Source organism: Alexandromys fortis, unplaced genomic scaffold, assembly GCF_014885135.2.
Source record: "Alexandromys fortis isolate MF-2015 unplaced genomic scaffold, M_Fortis_MF-2015_v1.1 scaffold_220, whole genome shotgun sequence".
Lineage (NCBI taxonomy): Eukaryota > Metazoa > Chordata > Mammalia > Rodentia > Cricetidae > Alexandromys > Alexandromys fortis.
This window is the reverse complement of record NW_026068099.1, coordinates 1,847,249-1,853,089: the sequence shown is the minus strand read 5'-3', so window position 1 is coordinate 1,853,089 and position 5,841 is coordinate 1,847,249. Positions and strand designations below refer to the sequence as shown.

General features: G+C 47.8%; 1 long non-coding RNA gene across 1 annotated transcript in view; it reads left to right on the top strand.

Annotated features, from left to right (window-relative positions):
- LOC126489483 (uncharacterized) overlaps positions 1-5,470 on the top strand; it is a 10,731-nt gene extending 5,261 nt beyond the window's left edge. The window contains exons 2-6 of the long non-coding RNA XR_007588935.1: positions 1,193-1,302; positions 1,965-2,167; positions 2,883-2,942; positions 3,164-3,270; positions 4,137-5,470. This is a non-coding gene — a long non-coding RNA (uncharacterized lncRNA). The remainder of the gene's footprint in view (positions 1-1,192; positions 1,303-1,964; positions 2,168-2,882; positions 2,943-3,163; positions 3,271-4,136) is intronic.
- Positions 5,471-5,841: the final 371 nt, after the last annotated feature.

Sequence of the window (5,841 nt, the reverse complement as noted above, 5' to 3'; positions counted from 1 at the left end):
CCCCTCCCCTCCCCTCCCCTCCCCTTCCCTTCCTAACTTAGGTTACATGTTTTTGTGTGATTTTTCTGGGGAGACATGAATAAAATTTACTCACCTCAGACAGGGAGCCTATGACAGACCAGAGTACTTGCTGCACCAAGGCCAACTTGGTAAGCTGATGAATGCGTCAAAGACAGGTGCTTTATCAAAGCCCATTCCCAAAGCCCAGCTCACAGAAGCTGAAAACCTGGAGCCTACTGCACAGCTTGCAGTCAGCTCAGCAGGTTGGAGTGTGTCCTTTCCAGGCAGCTCAGATGGCCTTTAGGCATTTCATCTCTGCTTCCTCCAGATGGCCTGCTTGTCTGAGAGTCCTCTCTCCGCAGTCTTTACTGGTCATACCCTCTTAGAGAGGGAGGGGGCTAGTGATTCTGGTCAGTTTCAGGGACTTCCTGAAGCTGCTTCTAGTTATTTGCTACTTTCTGTCTCCCCCCCTCCTCCGAGACAAGGTTTCTCTGTAGCTTTGGAGCTTGTCCTGGAACTAGCTCTTGTAGACCAGGCTGGTCTTGTACTCACAGAGATCCACCTGCCTCTGCCTCCAGAGTGCTGCTATTAAAGGCTTGTGCCACCACCGCCCAGCTGGCTACTTTCAGTCTTATGAGCTTCCCTGCAGTATTTCACCTCCCATTCACTATCCCTCTTCCCTGTAAACATCATGTCCTAAGAAGCTTCCCTCCAAAATGGAAGGTTCTAATCCAGAGGACACTGCTGCACTTCTGTAGCAATAACATCTTCTCAGGGAGAGGGTAAGTGGGCATTGGCCAGAATTTGAGCTCTGGAGCCAACCCTGGTTGTGGGACATGAAATTACTCAGAATGGTATTTGAGATGTGCACATGAGGCATGCAGGATGTGAAGGAGAGTGTGGACACTTGAGAACAACTGAGGTCGGTCTCCAAGAAAAGAGTGGAGTATTGAGATGTTAGAGAGATCCTGTATGGAGCCTGTCTCACCAGCCTGCGGAGCTGCCAGGACCCAGCCGTGTACTTGGAGAGTTGGCTTCATGATGTCCTATCTCTGAGACCACTGTTTGTCCTCACTCTTAGCTGACTGGTGTGCCACCATTCCTAGGTCCACCTAATTATGACCAAATGGCAAGGTTGGTTTTACTCAATTCCTGACACATAAACTATGGCAGTTTTTTTTTTTTTTTACAGGAATTGACTTCATTTGGCCCATTCGCTGGGCTTAAAAGCTTCTCAGATCTTGCCGAAGGCCATGCACTATGGAGAGACAGAGCCTGCGCTAAATCTTCCCTTTGCACTAGGTACGCATGACATCAGCCCTTTCATAAGGACATGTGGAAAGAAGGCTATCGTGAAAACTCTCCAGTTTCTCTGGGCTGAGATTTGCCCATTGACATAGTAGAGACCCTAGCAGAAGATAGGAAAAGAGCCGTCAGGATTAAGAGTCTATGAATAGCTTTAGCTCACGAAACTCTTCCAAGAACCTGACAACACTTGTTCTATTAGATCATTTAACAACAGATTATTTGTTTCAATAGTTTCCCAGGACTGACCTGGCACATCCTACATAATAAAGCAGTTGTCAAATGATAAACATCACGGACAGGGATCATTGGCATTACGCTGCTCAACCGAACATCCCTGGGGCCTTCTGCTTGCTTGGACTCCTCCACATGGAATGCTGTCAGGGATTCCCTGTGTGGGTGACCACATTTCCAAGAATTAGGAAAAACAGACTGTAACAAACGTTATAGCTCTACTGGAAAAAAAAAGTGCCTTTATATATTTGTATTTTGGAAGCAGTGGGCCTGTGAAGAACTAGAGAAGCTCATCTTTTTCACTTCCCTTCCTTTTTACTTGGTGTTCTTGTCACCAACCCCATCCCCAGGGTCTTAGTATGTTTCCTGCTGCTATAACAGAATGCCTGAGACTGGGTGATTTATAAACAAAGACATGTTCACAGGTCATAGCTCTGGAGGCTGGCAAGTCAAAGATGTGTCACTGTTATCTACCCAGCTTCTGGTGAAGGCCGTGAGCTGCTTTCAGCTCCTGGTGGGAAACAGGAGAACATGTCAGCATGTGGAGAAGAAACAAGACTTACGACAACCCTTTCTCAAGTTTGCCATTCTGTCCCTACAAAAGTGACAGCTCACTGGAGTGAGAAAGGTATCAATCTGTCCACGAGGGCACTGCCCCTGTGGCCCCCTTGTCTTCCGTTAGGTCTCGTCACACACCCTTGTGCTTTCAGACAGGAAACTTTTGGAGATGCAGTCAAACCATAGCACCTTGGTGCTTTCACGTGCTCTGACTATGGAATTTGTAGTGCTGTTTTCTGGAGTTTTCTCAGTGAATCTTCAGCCCAGAGACTGAAGGGAATATGCCACAAGCGACTCAATAAGGGCAACTTCTCATGCCCCGCAGGGCTTCCCAATGGCTTTTGGTTAATGCTGTCTCCAAACTCTTGTCCTGTCTTGAGTCAGCCTTCATCCCTGCTACTCTGTATCACAGGTGTAAGGACAACTGTGTAATTGAGCTCACCTAGTTGCGGACCTGACCTGAGTGTGTTGGGTGAGGTGGCCCCTGATGTGTGTTTGTACATGGAAGAGGTGACTGTCATCTCACTGTGGCATGGCACCATGAAGGGAGAATAAGCCTGACCTGCAAAGTCTTTTATACCTTGCACTGTGCCTGTTGCATTCTCTTCTGAGGCTGAGACCTCAGGAAAAAATATGAGGGTCCCTTGGAGTTTATGGCAGGGTGGGAGGACTGGGTCGAAAGGCCTGGTGAATGGAGCTGTGGATAGCGACATCTATGGTTTTGACTGTTCAGATGGAAAAATCCACTGAAGTCTGATTTTTCTTTTTCTTTTTTTCACATATAGCTCAAGAAGGCAGGAGAAGGCCCAGCAAGAGCCAGGATCTGCAAATAAAGCCGCCACCAGGTGACCTGTGTCCTAACAGCATCTTAATAAGTAAACATGGCACTGTGGTCATTGTTGGGCTCTGGATTTTGCCAACCCCTGCTGTTGGCTATACCATGGCATATGCTGGCCTATGCCAGTTGACAGCATGTCCCAGCAGGTTTTTGAGATACCTATAGTGGTTGTCTTCCTCGTCAATGTTCTTTGTAACATGGCTTCCTGTTCCCTTTGATGGCTTGCAGGCGGGACCTTGGGATATCACCAGTTCTCTGTGGACACGTGGGGAACTTGACATGGAAATCTGAGACCACCTTCAAATCCTGGGCCTCAGCCGGATAAAGCAATGGAGGTAAGAGGAGAAAGTAATGTCTTTACTTTCGAAGGTAGGTCATAGTCTCTTCTAGCCTCCTAGTAAGAAGCTAAGAAGGTCTGACTGCCCTAGCCTAAGTCGAAGGCCATGGATGGCAATGTGCATGAGTCAGGGTACCAGAAGGCCTACTAGCTACACTTCGTGAAAGTCGTTCAGCAGTTTTATTTGTTAATGTTTTGGCATGATGTGGAGACCAGGACCTGGAGTTTCCATAGTTCAGCCTTTGTTTATCCAACTCCTTATTTACTTTCTCTGATAGACATGAGAAAATAAAACCAGACAGAAATGGAGATCCAGGAAGTCGGTGGGGCTGGGAACTGAACTCATATTCTGGTGAAATAGGTGCATCTACTTTGTTTCTTTCTTTATCTTTAGTGTCAGAATATTAGAGCCACAGGGACCTGAGGGGTCACCAGGTTGCCATTTCTCTTTGTACCTTTTCCCCCGGAGGGCTGCTAAGTGGGGTTGCAAAGAAGGGGCATCCATCATTACAAGTCATGTATTAGACATGTTGCTAAGAAGGCAGGAGTGTCATGACAGCCATATAGGCATTTTGTTCTAGAAAATTCCTGAAGAAAGTCCTCAGGTTTTCTGGAAATAATTTTGATTCAATGGGTGGAAGGTTTTCTTTAATTCTGAATTGCTCATCATGAACTAGGTTGTCTTGGGAGATAGCCTGTATGGACAGAAGGGGACTAGCAGGGGTTAAGGAATCAACAGGCAGACACTTTGAGAAAATTGCTGTGCCAGGGTGAGCTTTCTGAGAATGAGCTCAGGAGTCTATCACACACCAGGATGACATTCACAGTTAATTGGGTTCCTGGGACTGCCTTTTCTCTGCACAGCTTTCGGCTGGATGCTGTGGCTGAGGCACAGGAAGTGTGGCCCAAGCTCAAGCCAGGAAGTGCCTTGATTCAGCTCATTGCACATGGCGGGCCTTCCTCACAGCTCTCCAGAGCAACTGCTGGACCAGCCTCCAGGAATGTGAGACTTTTCCCCATCCTGCACTTGGCTCCACGTCCTTTTCCCCACTGCCAACCAGAGAGCTGCGTATGTTACTCTTGCTCGTAGAGAAGACAGCCAGGGGAAAAACAGGAGAACGAGGCTTCGACGTGCTTCTGAGGACCCAGCAAGGCGTGTGCTCATGAATGGTTCAACCAACAGGAGAAAGACGTCTTTTACTGTTTCTCTTCGGTCCCACTGGGGTGTCTAAGGGAAGCAGAGTAACTGGCAGGCAGGATGTTTTCTTTTCTCTTGCCTGCATGTCTTACCCTGATCTTGAACTGAGAGAAATAATTCGTTAACGTGACAGAATCTAAAATCACCGGGCATGCCTGTGGGGGATTATTATCTTGGTTGTTTGTACTGAAGTAGAAAGACTCACCGGGGGTGACACCATTCCCTGGCTAGGACCTGGGACTGCAAATGGGGACAGGAACTGAGCAGCAGACAAGCATTCTTGCACTTTGCTTCTCACGGGGATGCCACGTTACCCAGCAGGTTCAAGCTTCTACTGCTTTGACAGCCGTGTCACATTGGACTGTGCCCTTCAGCTGTGAAGGAATCCTTTTCCCTCAGTCACTTTTGTCATCGAGTTTATCATGCATTCATGGAGACGTTAAGAGGACAGGTAAAGCACCAGCCATCTCAACCGACTTCAGGAAGTCACCAGGTACAAAACATGCAGGCAGGACTGAGCCCTCTGCTGCTGTGCCTGGGTTTGTCCACCCTCGGTGGTGAGCTGGTGTAATTGAGTGGTGGGCTCTGGGGACTGACAGGGAACTTGGAAAGGCGAGACTCTTCTGACCTTGTTAGAGGGTGAAAATTAGGTCAAGAGACTCCTACAGGGAGTGGTGGCAGCCTTGGCTGGCCTCCAAGTCTCCTGAGGGTTTCTGCTCTACCACAACATCAGCAAGAAATCCCTTCTGCTACCTGGGCTGTGTAAACAGATCCCCAAATGTCTCAGGAACACCATAATTTATCTTCCTCTTATACCACTGTGCAAGGAAGCTGAGACTCAGAAATAAAATGTTTAGAAGGATGAAGTGACCTGTTCCATATGCTTAGTTCTAAAGCAGGTTTGGGCACCCGGCCCTCCCTTCCCCATACCCTCTTGGCAGACAGCTTTCCTCAGAGGCCAGGGCATTGGATTCATACAATGCTAACAATGCCTGTCGCTTCCACAGTACTTTTCCACTCCTCAAAGACTTTCACAGACATAATCCATTTCATCTTTACCCCAGCCTTCCAGCAAATAAAACTCGGCATCTGTTTCCATGGACACCATCCATGTGGACACAGGCTACAAGGACCACTCTGTGTCAGGCATCATTTGTACTTACACACCTGCAGAGCAGAGTGGAACACCTTTGCAGTGACCTTGGAGTATAGTGAAGACAGAGTGGTCATTTGTTCATATTCAATGTCATTCATCACGTTTTTAAGCCATATCGCTGACTATGGGTTTTTTGATCTCAGAGCAGGTGGGAGTCCATATGCCATCTTGTAAGTCAGTGGTGACCACCTGAGGTCCAGGACATCCCTTTCTGT